Source organism: Ochotona princeps, chromosome 20 (assembly GCF_030435755.1).
Source record: "Ochotona princeps isolate mOchPri1 chromosome 20, mOchPri1.hap1, whole genome shotgun sequence".
NCBI lineage: Eukaryota > Metazoa > Chordata > Mammalia > Lagomorpha > Ochotonidae > Ochotona > Ochotona princeps.
Genome location: NC_080851.1, coordinates 25,611,266 through 25,625,067, shown reverse-complemented (window position 1 = coordinate 25,625,067; position 13,802 = coordinate 25,611,266). Strand labels below are relative to the sequence as shown.

Here is a 13,802-nt window from a genome sequence, read left to right as displayed (position 1 = left end):
GGAATCTTATTCCTTCTGCTGTTAAAACATGGAGAATTGCACAGGTGTGTTCCTCTTTTCTCATGAAACATCTTCAGAATTAAGAACATAAAGACATTGCAGATCAAACTGTTGCTGCTGGTGGTAAATGTCAAGAAGAAACAGGCTCATTCACATTACAGAAGGACAGGAGGCTCAAAACATCATAATGATAATGCTGAAACCCAGCTCCTATATAACACCCATTGTTGTAGAATCTAGAGATTGGCAGGCTCCAGTCTCCCACAGTTTCCCAGTCACTCTCTATTAGCCTAATGTGCCTATGCAAATCAACCTCCTACTAAAATTCACCTACCAAATTGAAGTAGTGCAGCCAGCCCCACAGGGTCCCTGATTATAACACTCACAAAGCAATTTGCCTCCTCCAGAGATAACATTTTGATGTTTGATCTTGTCTTAGGGATCTTTCCAGGAATGGCAAGTCCTGAGCAAAAAGCAACCATCACCTTACTGACTTGAACTCACTTTGCCTTTCTCAAAATTCCTTAAGGAATATAACACTGGCCAGCATCCCATATGGGCACCAGTTCCAGTCCTAGCTGCTCTACTTCTGATTCAGCTTTCCACTAATGTGCCTGGAAAAATAGCTGAAGATGGTCAAGTGTTTGGGACCCTGGCACCCATGAGGGATATATGGAAGGAGCTCCTGGCTCCTGGTTATGGCCTGGTCATTGCAGCCAATCTGGAGAGTGAACCAGCTGATGGGAGATCTCTCTCTCTCTCTCCCTCCCTCCCGCTCTCTCTCTAATTCTCTTTGTAACTTATAAATAAATATATCTTAAAACACACACACACACACACACACACACACAAAGGAGACCCACAGGCACACTGCAGATCAACCATGGACTTGAAAATGAGCTGAACACTTGTCTCTCAACCTCAATTTCAATCTTTGCGACCCTTTACCCTGGTGTCAGTGACTGACTTACCACCTGTCAGGTAAGGGGACTCAGGTTGTGGGGATACTACAAAAACCCTACAGAAGGCAAAGGTGAGGCTTGGGGATGACAACACTAAGAGATCAGTGAAGGTCTACAACAGCAAAATGGGATGGAGGAGGGAATGGGATGACTTACCCTACAGAAAGTTTATGCCTTAAAAATTTTAACTAGAGACAGTGAAAGCTGAGAAAAAGATAAACCAAGAAAAAGTTCACACTTTGAACTAAGAAGAACAGTAGCAAGGACCTCTGTGGAGGGTGAAGGATTCCTCTCTACAGTAAATGAATTCTGTTAGAAGTCCCACACGTGTGGGGTTCCTGCGGGCAAACACCTGGATTCTGCCATTCAGCTCCATGAAGCTGGTGCATTGATGAGCATTCCCTTAAACCATGAGCTGCTGACCAACAATTTTGTTTCTCATGCTTGATCCAATGGTAAGAAGCAATCAGATATTTGAGAAAAGTTTCCAACTTGGAAGAAATTGTGAAAAGACCCCAGGAGAAACAGCGATGCATGGAGCAGAGTAACTCTGGAATTAAAACACATCCTCACTAAGATAAGACACTGCATTCACTAAGCAACTGAACAAAACAAAAGGAATCAATAAAAACCAGCTTAAAAACATGACAGTTGATGTCTTAAGAATCTGATTAAAAGGCAGGGATATCTCACAGAAAATATACCTGAATGAGAAAAGAACTTCAAATAACTGAAAGCAGGAGAGAATTAGAAGATTGGTCCTGAAAGACCAATATCTAACTAATGCAAGTTCTGAAAAAAAGAAGGCAGACAGAATTTAGCAGAAAAAAATTACCCAAAGGAAAAATAATATTGAGAAATTGAACAGGAGAGTAGGTTTGAGGAAAAGAAAAACAAGTTTCCTGGATTAAAAAAAAATTCAAGATTGACTTCTTGCCAATGTCCATGCCTACAATGTCAGGATACACTTAAATAGCAGAATCACGGACTTATGACTGATTGTGAAGGACTATACCTTTGCAATAACATGGGGGAAGTTAGTGGGGTTGGGAAGTTTGGGGAGAAGGGGAGGGAAATCCCAGAGAGCTTTAGAACAGTATCATGGAATATAAAATAAATAAATAAAATTTTGTTCATCCAAGAAAATACACAGAAAGGTGGATGGCATGTCCAGATACACATGGTGGATATGGCAGTTCATTGGGGCCTGCAGAGGACATCTGGTACCATAGCGGAGGAAGGAGGGCAGAACAAATTGAACAACTACCCCAGTCAATTGATGGCAGCAAATATCTTGGTGAATGGACACTCTAAGATGGAATATGTCAGCCAAAGGTTCTTGGAAGGATTTCCTCCTGCTTGGATCAGTGAGATCAGCAGCATTTCAGAATTCCACTTAAGCAGAACCCTCGGAATATGCTCCACATCAGGAACCCGGGGATGATTTCGGGTGGCCGTTCCCCAACCCCAGGTTCTCAGGCGGTTGGGAGGCTAGGTGCAGCCTCTCCACTTGTCTCCCCATTTCTCCCAGGAAGAATAAAAAGAAAATTTGGAAACAATGGTCTTACCCACTTTCCACTAACCCTCGATCCTTCCCATCCTGATCAACTATGTTAACATCATCAAAATAAAAAAAAATGAAATATACAGACAGATCCCAGAAATAGACACTGTAAACTTTCCAGAGAGACAGAGAGAGAGGTTGCACGCCAAGACTTAAGAAACAAAATAGCAGCAGAATTTTCAACAGGAGTACCAGCAGCTACAAGACACTGGAAAACATTCCTTTAGAAATCTGAGATAAAATGACACTGTGGCATTTTGTATTCAAAATATCACTCCAGTATGAGGACAAATGAAAGACATTCAGGGATATGAACGATTTTAGAAATGTGATTCTCATATACCATTTTTTCATTAAGATTGAAACAAATGTGTGCCACCAAAACAAGGAAGTAAACAAAGAAAGAGGAAGACATGGAATTCTGGCAATAGAAGAATCAGCATAGGAGAAAGGGAAGTGAAGTTGCAGAATGACAGCTTTGCCTAAAGAGTCAGTCAGCCGTGATGACTGGGGCAGGAAGACAGATCACTGCAAGGGTTTTTAGCCAACACTCATGGCAGTAAGGATACTACCATACTGTGAGCAAATGTGGACAGAAGTCCTTAATGGTGGTAGGTGACATGAAATAATAATTTCTAAAAAAAGCAGTAACTAGTTCACTGAGGTGTATAAAACTGTACAAAACAAAGGCTTTTGAATTGTAATTATAATGCATTATTTTACTTAGCTATAAGGAATATAATAATATATAATTAGAAGGTCAGTATCAGATACTGATTTATCAATAATAACAATAAAGTAATTCATTCAAACAGAATAGAGGTAGGAGATTTGGGAAATAAAATAGATCAGACTATTAAATTTCTCAGCTTGAAGAAGTTAACAGGAAATACTTCAAACATAAAACTGTAAAACCAATAAATAGATAAAGCATCTTACTTAGAAACTTCCAGTACATACTAGATAAAAATAATGGAAGAATGGGAGCCAGTCATAGAAAGCGGGGAAAGATGGGAGGGGCGGGAGTTGAGAAATTCTTTTTATGACAGCTTTATGACTTTGTGTGAGGGACCCTCAAAAAAGTTCTTGGACAATGAGTACTATGACAGGGCCACGTGTGAATTGCAAAGAAGTAAAAAAAAATGTGTAAAAATAAATTTATCTTTCAATTCCACTTTCCATATTTTTAAGTATCCTCTTATTTGTGTTATATTGACAAAAATCAAAAGTAATTATCCAGAACACAAAGATTAAACTTAACTATCTTCTTCCCTAAATTTGTCCTTACTTCTCTATTTTCTTGCTTGGTTGGAAATATTCCCATCCACTGAAATCTTGAAACTAGAAACCTGAGACCTAGTTCCTTCCTGTTGCCTTCCCACAGCCCATCAATAAACAAATGAATCTCCTAGATGTCTTTCAAATCAGCCTTCCTCTCTGACCCCACCCCACAAGCCTAATCCAGGTCGTGGTAACTGAACTTGTGCAAATCTTCACCCCAGTTTTCACTCCTGACTTTAACTCTCAGCTAGGTGAGTCTCTCCACTCCTTTCATTGACTGGAGTCAACCCCACTTCGGGGCTGCAGAGTGGGGTGATGGTTGGTGGTGTTACGGAATGTATACCAATTGGAAACATGTGATGAAGTGATAGATAACTCTAAGTGGAGAAATCACAGAAGGGAAGCTGGAAGAGGCAGCAGCATTGATGACGGAGACACTTGCTCAGCCTCTCTGCCTCCATCCTGTAGTGGCGAGGAGCTGTGACGGGCTCTGCATGTTGAAAAGACACCAAGGCCGTAAAACATAAGGATGGACTACAGAGAGCAAGAGAGGCACAGGAAGAGCAGTGTCGGTTTCACATTCATTTAGAATAAAGGCAACAAGAGCCCGAGCTAGGACAAAGAAATAAAAATAGTGTGGACAGGGCAGAATTGAAAATAATTTGAAGGTGAGACTGGAAGAATCTGTGTGAGATGAATTATCATTGAATTAGAACAAAGGAACTAGGGTGGATGCCCAAATTTGTCCTAGAGGATAGTCTTCTAAGATCTCCCTCTTCTTTTTTTTTTTTTTTTTTTCAAGTGTTTAGTTAGCATTACTGTGGGAGCGGATGGAAGGATTAGACCCTAAAAAAGTGACAGGTCCTCAACAGGACCCAGGCAATGTCTTTCCATGTCCAAAGCTGCACTTCAACTCACAATCTTGTCTCCTAACATTGATGTTAACTGTCTCCTCCACTTCTTACACAGAGACTGCCGAGAGAACCCATTACTCAATCACCATCATTTATGGCCAGTCCATTGAGTTTCCTCTTTCATGACCCTCCTGTAAAAGTGAAATGTAAAAGTAAAGACAATGTGAGGTTATTATTGTTCAAAGTAAAAACAACATGGTGGCTATTGTCCAAGCTCACCATTGTTTTGAGGAAATAGGCCATAACTAGGACAGAAACTTGCTTTGCTCTTGCTTCTGTAAAATGCTTTTGCAAATAGAGTTAGTTAAAAAGGGCCTACAGAATAAAATATTAATCATTAAAGGAGTGGGCCCCCTGAACCAGGAATTTTTGTGAGTTACTCCCCCCTTCAGTACCAGGAACTTTTGTAATTAACTGGTGTCCCATCAACCCGATAAACACCAATATCTGGGAATGAATTGACTGGGAAATGAATTCTGTATTGAACTCTGTATAACCCTGAGGTGATCAATCGTGTATAAAAACCCTGCATATGTATTATTCAGGGCTGCATTCTGGTAAAGAGTGTTGGTTGGTTGCCTTGCCTCTTATTGTAATGAAAACTTTGCTATGGCTGTCGCCGTTGTGTGTAACATTCTGTTTTAGTGGCCGAGTGGAAGCAACACTGCCACCCCACCCCACCTCATCCCACCCAACCCCTTGACTCATTCAGCATGTGACATTAACTCTGTGAGGCCTCCTTTTCCTCTAATCTCTTAGGTATGTGTCCTCTTGGATACAGATGAGCTAAGAGACCTTAGTGTTTTCACAAATGTATTTCTAGCCCTGTTTGGTCAGGGGGCTTCAATGTCCCACTTGGAAGGGGAGCTGAGCAAAGGGAGATATAAGGAGAGCATAATCTGTGGAGAGAAGGGACAACAGAGACAGATGCCTTTCATGTGACAAATGACAAGGAGGATGGAGGGCTGAAGGTCCCTAGATCATGCAGAGGCAGACAACAAAGTCTTCTCCTACAGTTCCTTGGGTACAGCCAATCAGCTTCCAGCCTTTGCCTAGTCAACAAATGTCCCCATGGGCAAATCCTCCAGGCTTTAATTCCTACCTTTGTAAACTATGGGGACGACTCTATGGTTAGCTATAAAGTTCTCAAAATCCTCTCCAGGCCTGAAATAAATAAGAAATTGAAAAGCAGTCCATGAATCAGAAATAAAATGGCTCCAGGCCCTGAGTCACATTGAGGATCCATGTTGGCTGCCTTCTTCCAGGCCTAAAGGGAAGAAAATGTGGTTCTACAGGGTTCTGTCAAAGTGTTTATGAGAGTGGGGCCTGAGCTGTTGCTCCATATGGGCACAGGTTCCTGTTTCAGCTGTTCTGTTTCCCATCCAGTTCCCTACTTGTGGCCTGGGAAAGCAGCAGGGAATGGCCCAAAGCCTTGAGACCCTGCACCCATATGGGAGACCCGAAGCTCCTGGCTTTAGCTCAGCTCAGCTCAGGCCATTGAGGCCATTTGGGGAGTGAACCAGCAGATGGAAAAATCTGTCTTTCTTTCTCTCTGTAAATCTGCCTTTCAAGTATAAATAAGTGAATTTTAAAAAAAGTGTTTATGAAGCTGATAACCTAAGACAGTCTATTTACTGACCAACGCTACAAAACCAGTTCATTTCTATGGTTCTTTAAATGTACACTGTTAAAAAAAGACTTTTAACAAATTGCAAACCAGTGGCTTACAGCAAGTTTTGTCTGAACCAAAAGTCTCAGATTTGGTGTGCACCAAGCAAGGTTTAGGGAATGTGTGGAGTGAACTGTGGAAGGGGTCTTGGTCTCACTCGGACAGCTGCATCTGTCAGTTTGGAAGGTCTCTGTGTCACAAAGGACAGAGAGTCACTTGCCTCTGAGCAGAGCAAATTCTCCAAACGCTACAAAGCTCAGAAGGGAAGAACAAAACAGAACAGAAGAAGCTGGTTCCAGTCGGCCTGCTGATCGCTAACAATGTTCCTCAACAGGAACTCCAGGCAGGAACATTTTCCATTTTCAGAATGAGCTGTGGCTGCCACTTGCTATTTGTGTCAAACGTAAACTGTGCCACAGAGTACTCGGATCGGCTTCCTCTTTGTTTAATTTTTCCTATTTCTGGATTCTCCACGGAGGAGCTGGCAGGCTTTTCTCCAGCCAGGCCTTTTCCTGCAAGCTACCTACTTGCTGTTTCAGCATTCAACTATCACACTGTTTGTCCTAGTGAAATGTTTACAGACCCCTCCACACTCTTCCATGCTAATCCTTTTCTCTCCTTTAGCAGAACTGGACCCATTAGAGATTTGGAGGGGGCAAGGTGAGGAACGTATCCCAAGGAGTAAAACTTGGTGAGAGTCAGACATGAAAAAGCTCTCCACAGCCCCCCACACACAAACCCTGCCCGATGCAATAGCCTAGTGGCTAGTCTTCACCTTGTATATGCTGGGATCCTATGTGGGTGCTGGTTTGTATCCACTTGCCATCCAGCTCCCTGCTTGTGGCCTGGGAAAGCAGTCGAGGACGGCCTTGGGACCCTGCACCTGCATGGGAGATCCAGAAGAAGCTCCTGGCTTCAGATCAACTCAGCTCCGGCCACTGCAGCCACTTGGGGAGTGAATCAGTGGGTGGAAGATCTCTCTGTCTCTCCTTCTGTCTGTATTATCTGACTTTCCAAGAAAAAGAAACCTTAAAAAAGAAAGAAAGAAAAGAAAGCCAACACACTTCAAAGAGCCTTCATCCTAGAAAAGCAGAAGTAAGTAACTCTAGGCAGAGTAAGTGCTAGAATCAGGTAAACACTCCACAACCCACTCCAAACAAACACAGTACTTAGGGAAGTTCTGCCTTGGGTGATCATTCCACTTGAAATGCAAATCATCTTTTTCCCAGTGCAACTGGCCACTTCTGTCTTCAGAGGGAACAAAAGGATTAAACTGGTAATCTTGCAGTGCCAGGTACATCCTAACCTCCTCTCTCTCCAAAGACTCCCAGTGGAAGGAAAATACAGAAAAGCATACAACCTTAAAGAAACATGAAAGTGGGACTATAGGGAAAGAGAGAAGATGGATGGGGTGAAACAGACAGAAGCCGTTTTCCCCTCATTTCAGCCATGAAAGAAATCAGCAGAAAAGAATGAACAAAGGCATTAATAAACTACAAGAAAGAAAAAAGCTGCAGAATCTCTGTACTGGCATTGGTGGTTGGCATTTCTGAGTCAGATTATTCAGTGATTGAAAACCAGGCAGGACCAGAGGGCAGACACCCAACAAATAATAAGCAATTATGTCATTTCACTTCCAGCTTCCCTGCTGAAAAAACACCAAACCCAAGAGACCACAGAGGAGCTTACATCTGAACAACTCACCCAACACCTGGCACACAGTGCAAAGTCATCTAGGGAGATAATGTTGTCCAGAGGGAATAATAGGAAAGAGTTAGGGGATGTGCACACAGATTCAAGCATACACTTAGAAATTCTATCTGGGGTAGGCTTTTAGCCTATTGATTAAGATGCTCACATCCCACATCAAAGTGTCTGGGTACCACTCTGAGTCCAACTTCCTGCAAGGATACACTCTGGGAAACTCCAGTGATCGCTCAGGTAGTTGGTTTCTGCCATCCACATGGGAGACAAGAAACATATTCCAGGCTCCTGGTTCTTGCCTGGAAGTGTAGCTAAATGAATAAATGATGAAGAGATTAATTTTGGTGGAGCTGGATTACATTGGTTCTCTAACTGCTGAGAAGTCTTTTAGGAAGACAAAAATGAATGGGATATGGGGGTATGGAGGAGTCTTCTATCCCTGCCAAAAGAAAAGGCAAGGACAAAGGGCCAGCCTCAGGATGCCTAAAAATATATATCCTGACCAGGACACAACTACTGAGCAATTTACAGACAAGCTCATCCTAGAATCAGAATGCAAAGAAAAGGTAAAAAGAAAGGACCCAACCGAACTAGACGGATAACATGCTAAGCATTTGCTTTCTCAAGCCAACAAATCCAAAGACACGGCCTCCTCACTCCACACAGTCTGACTTGCAGCTTGTGGGGTCAAGCAATAAACCCAAGAGCATGACTTCATGTTCCAGGCTGTTCCAGCAATGCCTCTGGCAGGGAGGGAGGGATGGTCTCAGCACCTCTGCTTGCACTGTTACACGTAGGAGGACAGTTTCTACAAAGAGAGCATGTGATTGCTGCGGTATGAGCTGAGTCCATACCTTAGGTATTTGAACAGAGACTGTATGAAAGTTCAATCGCATTCCTAATCTTGACCAGGAAAGTATGGTTCTTAGCTTCCTGCCCACTGCCTGCTCTCCCATGTCAATACAGGTCCTGACCCAGTGTTGTTCCAGAGGCTCTTCTCTCCAGAGGAGCTGCTTCCTGATTCATATTCGTTAAAATGTTCTTAGTTATTCCATGAAAAACCCTTACTGTGAACCACAGGAAATGCTAAGCTAACAACCACGTTGGCTCTCTAACTGGGGCTGGCCTTGTGGTAAGGTGAGCTGCTACCCGTGATATGGGCATCCCATACCAGAACACCAGCTCAAGTCTGGCTGCTTCGTTTTTGATCCAGCTCCCAGCTAATGTGCCTGGGAAAGCAGTGGAGGATGGTCTGAGTAAGTGGGCCCTACTCTCCACGTAGGAGGCCTGGGTGAGTTCTGTGCAATTGGCCTTGGGCTAGAGCAGTCCCAACCATTGAGGTCACTTGGAGAGTGAACCACAGGATGGATGATTTCACTTGCTTTCTCTCCCCATCTGTGTTACGTTGCATATTAAGTGAAGATTGAATGAATAAATATTTGTAATAAACAATACTTCTGGTTAAGGAGGGGTCATTCCCCGTTTACCCTGAGTATTGGGAGCTGATAAGGTGACATTTGGTATCATTCTAGGCAGTAACTAAGCCCTTCCCCCTCTCTCTGTGTCTTACCTCTGTGCACCAGCTTTACCCCTCCTACATCAGACGTTTCCTCAAACAAAGGCAAATTCATGAACCAAATAGTAGTGACCTGGTAACCCCACAGGACTTTCTTAACACTTTCCTGAATTTCTTCAAAACTGTCAGTCTACATCCCACTGCAGGATTCCCCTCCATGGAGGGGGCCAGTCAGGCACTTCCCAATCAACTCCTAGGAAAGTGGAGTGAAGCAGCTCCCTGCTGAGAGCACTGATATCCCATTAGCTGGTTTGCACTCCCACCTCCACTAGCCTGGAATGCCATTCACAAAGTCTGACCAGCTGTAAGACCTTGACAGGTGCAGACAAGTTCAGATGCCAACAGAGCCAGCTCTTCCCACTGGTCCCAAAGTGTCCCTTTCCTTATTTTGAACAGTCTTCTTAAAAGGTTGTTTTTCTAGTTAATAAAATGCGTTCCCGTGAGGTGTTTTAAATTCTCTGGACTTTTCTGTTCTTCCCCATGCCACACGAAGAGAATAAAAAAGCATTTGTATTGGTTTAACACAGCAGAGGTAGAAGGTAGGGGTGAGAGGCAGCCATCTCCCACCCTATTTTCTGGTGGGGAAATTGAGACTGGGAAAGAAGAGTAAGGTCCCCAGTGTCACCCCCAGTGGGCATCAGGACTTGAGAGCACAGAGCTGTCATCTGCCCAAACCCAATAAACCAAACCTTTTGCACAGGGTTGGCAAGTAAGCCCAAGGGGGACTCATGAGCCATGAATAGGCACAGGTGCTACCTGGGTAGTTACACTGTCTTGTTCTGCGGTCACCACAAACTGTGTCTTCAGTCACTGGGTAAGGCGTTTTCTACACATTCTTTCTATTCCCTCTATTGAAATTCTCTCCTCAACTGAAGAAAAGCCGGTCACTGTCTCCATCTCTCAGTGCAGAGACCCAGGCTTGCTAGGTTTAATTTGTCCACCAACTAGCAAAACTCAAAGCTCCTGCTCCTGCCCCTTTCTATTCCATGATCCCATGCTGACCTGCAAGGACAGAAGCCCCCTCCCCGGGGACCCCTTCCACCTGTCTCCAGGGTCCCCGGTTTCCTCCTAATCCCGCGTTACAGGAATAATAGCCATCTGCCTTCCTGGTGGGCTCGCCTTCCTCTGCCCAGCATGTTCAAACAGAAGGCATTTCCTCCTCTTCCTCCGCACCCACGAAATCAAAGGATCCAGATATGTACAAGTGGAGGAGGGGGTTGGTGGAGCGGCGGGGGGCGGGGGAAGAATGTGCCCTGACCTTCCACTCCTCCACCGCCACCTCCTCACCACTGGAGTGATGGAGACAGTCACGATTTGTTAGGCGCCTCCTGGCCAGGAAGAAGCCCCGTTTGCGATCGCCCCAAGTTATGCCAGGAACCCCGAGGCGGTAGGTTCCCCTCAGGGCGCGCCTAGATAAATCCTGACTCTGCAAAAGGAAAACTTAGAGGCGACCCAAAACATGCCACCACAATCTCACCCCACAGCGCTGTATCCTCTCAGCGCTCCCTGTGCCGGGCAGACCCAGGCGAGAACTGATCGCGCCGCACCTGTACTACTCACGCTGGCTGGAGTTCGTCCACGGTGCAGCGATGCGCAGGGACCTAAGCCGCAGACCGCGATCAGTAAAACAGCGCCTCTGATCACCGGCACCCTGCAGAACAACAGCTTTTAAGCATCTCTAGGCTCACGTGACTCAGACCTAGAGAGCTAAAGGTGCGTCCCCACCTCCAGGCTGGCCGAGTCCGGAAACCTGGCGGAGCCACTTTGTAACCCTGGGTGGAGTTTCAGAAATTCATAGAGCAAGCTCCACTATGGAGCAACACCTGTTGCTTTGTTCCTTTGTTTTGATTTCTCTCTCCCTGCTTAGAATTTCCACGTGTAGGTTGAAATCCCCATTCCCTTACTTGCCAGCCCAGATTGGAAATCAAGTGGTGTTTCCCTCCTGCCGCTTAACAAATCAGCAGGCACTCCTCGAAGGTCCCCATTGCTGTCTCAATAATGGTGAGGATACACCAAGTGACAATCTATTGCTGCCCCGCCCGCCCCCTTACAGCATGGAATCGTAGCCACCAGGCGTGCTCTGCAATGTAACTACCCCAGTTTGCAAGCTGGGAGTTGGAATTTAAAGAGGGCAGCCAAACCCCAACCTGGAGGAAACAATGGTTATTTTTTTCAGCCACTTCCAACTGGGGGCAGTTATGCAACCTAGTAAGCTGATTGAGGCACCCTCTTTGTGGCCTGGAACAAACTGCTTGTTGTCACTCCTTCTCAGCTTTCTCCCAAGTACCTGTTCTGCTGGGTTGCCTTTAGAACTCAGTGAGGAACCAGTCTGTCTGTCCATCTTCATCCAGCATAAAGAAACATCTCATGACTGTCACTGGCCATCAGACATCACACAAGGAAGCCACTCCCTGTCTTCCTGTCTGGGCTCCTACCTGTAGGTGGAAGCTCATTCTATCTCCCCAGATGCCTCCCCCCACCCCAATCACCTGGGAGTCTGAACACCATGACAAGCTTGTCAGCCTTGGGAGCATAGATGCTGGACAATGGTGCTGCTGGTGTGTCAACCCTCCAGGAAGGCTCAGGGCCACTGGGCAGGCAGCTGGAAGGTCTGGCACACTCACAGAAAGGTTTGCAGACATAGGGGTGCTGAATCACAGAGGATGCGACCCCATGGACTTTTCACCTTGTTTGGAGGAGGACAGCCTTCTAGAGTGTGAACCCTGCATGCAGAGATAGCTACTGGGCAAAGAAAGCCTATGGCCAAAATGGGTCCTAGTAAATGGAAACTAAAGACCAGTTCTGGGGCTCAGGGTGTTAAGCCTCTGCCTATGACACCAGCAACCCTCTGGGCACTGGTTCAAGTCCCAGCTGCTCCCCTTCCTATCCACTCCCTGCTAATTTGCCTGGGAAAGTAGTAGATGATGATGATGGCTCAAGTACTTTGGCCCTTACTACCTGCATGGGAGACCAAACTGTAGTTCCAGGCACCTGAATTTGGCCTGGACCAGCGCTGGTGGTTGTAATCATTTGAGTAGTGAACCAGCAGGTACAAGATTTTCTCTCCCTCCCTCTCTGTGTCTCTTCCTCTCTCTCTCTATAACTCTGCATTTCAAATAAATACATTTTTAAAAACCAGATGAAAACCAAACTGAATTTTATAGTAATACACAATGAACCTATAGAAAATCATAACTGAGCAGAGTATGATGGAGTGTTCAGGCACTGTTTGGGATGCACGCATCCCATATTAACATACTCTGGTTCAAGTCTCAATTCTGCTTCCGATTCAATTTCCTGCTAAGGTGTACCCTAAGAGGTAGCAGGTAATGGCTGCAGAACTTGTGTCCCTGCCACTCATGTGGGAGACCCAAATGGAATTCCTAACTCCAGACTGAGGCTTGGCCAAGCCCCAGATGTTTCAGGCATTTGGCAAGTGAGTCAGTGGTTGGGATAGAACATTCACTCACTCTTTCTGCCTTTCAAATAAGTAAAAAGAAAAAAAGAATAAAATGAAAAAAGGAGAGAGAGAGGAAAAAAAGAGGAGAAATAAATGAAGAACAAAGAAGATGACTGGCACAATAATATTAAAAAATATTAACAGGATCTGCAACTTATAAAGAAAAGTCACTTGAAAGTTTACAGTTATTTCCCATGCACTTAGTCTTGTGAATGTTGAGTAACACATTTTTAGCTTTGTTTCAGTGAAAAATGATGCATGTTATCTATATTAAAACAGTAACATTTATTAAAATTCAGTTGTGCACTAAATAGCAATCAACAACAAATCACATGTGTGGTGATGGTCCCATAAGATTAAAACGAAACTGAAAAGCTCCTTCCAAATACTGATATTATCCCCGCGGGGATGTGAAGTGAAATGTGTCACTTGGGTGCTACCAGTCATGTTGAAGGAAAGTACAGACCATCATGTACATGACATAAAACAGGTGTATGATGGCGGCAATAGACAGCTAGTATCTACTGGTTTATGTATTTACCTGCGTAACTTTTTGTACTTGTTTTAGAGGACACTCCTTATAAAAGAATGGAAGCAAAATGTCCTGGTATGCCAGCAGCAGCTGTGGGTTTGTTGTGCTCACCAAGCCCTTCAATTTCATTTTTTATTCCT

The 13,802-nt window shown here is 44.5% G+C and overlaps 1 protein-coding gene across 1 annotated transcript in view; it reads right to left on the bottom strand.

The window, feature by feature from the left end:
* The window catches only part of CPVL (carboxypeptidase vitellogenic like), a 126,635-nt gene extending 115,277 nt beyond the window's left edge, over nucleotides 1–11,358 (bottom strand). The window contains exon 1 of the mRNA XM_012926139.2: nucleotides 11,231–11,358. The gene's annotated coding sequence lies outside the window, so the exon portion shown is untranslated. The remainder of the gene's footprint in view (nucleotides 1–11,230) is intronic.
* Nucleotides 11,359–13,802: the final 2,444 nt, after the last annotated feature.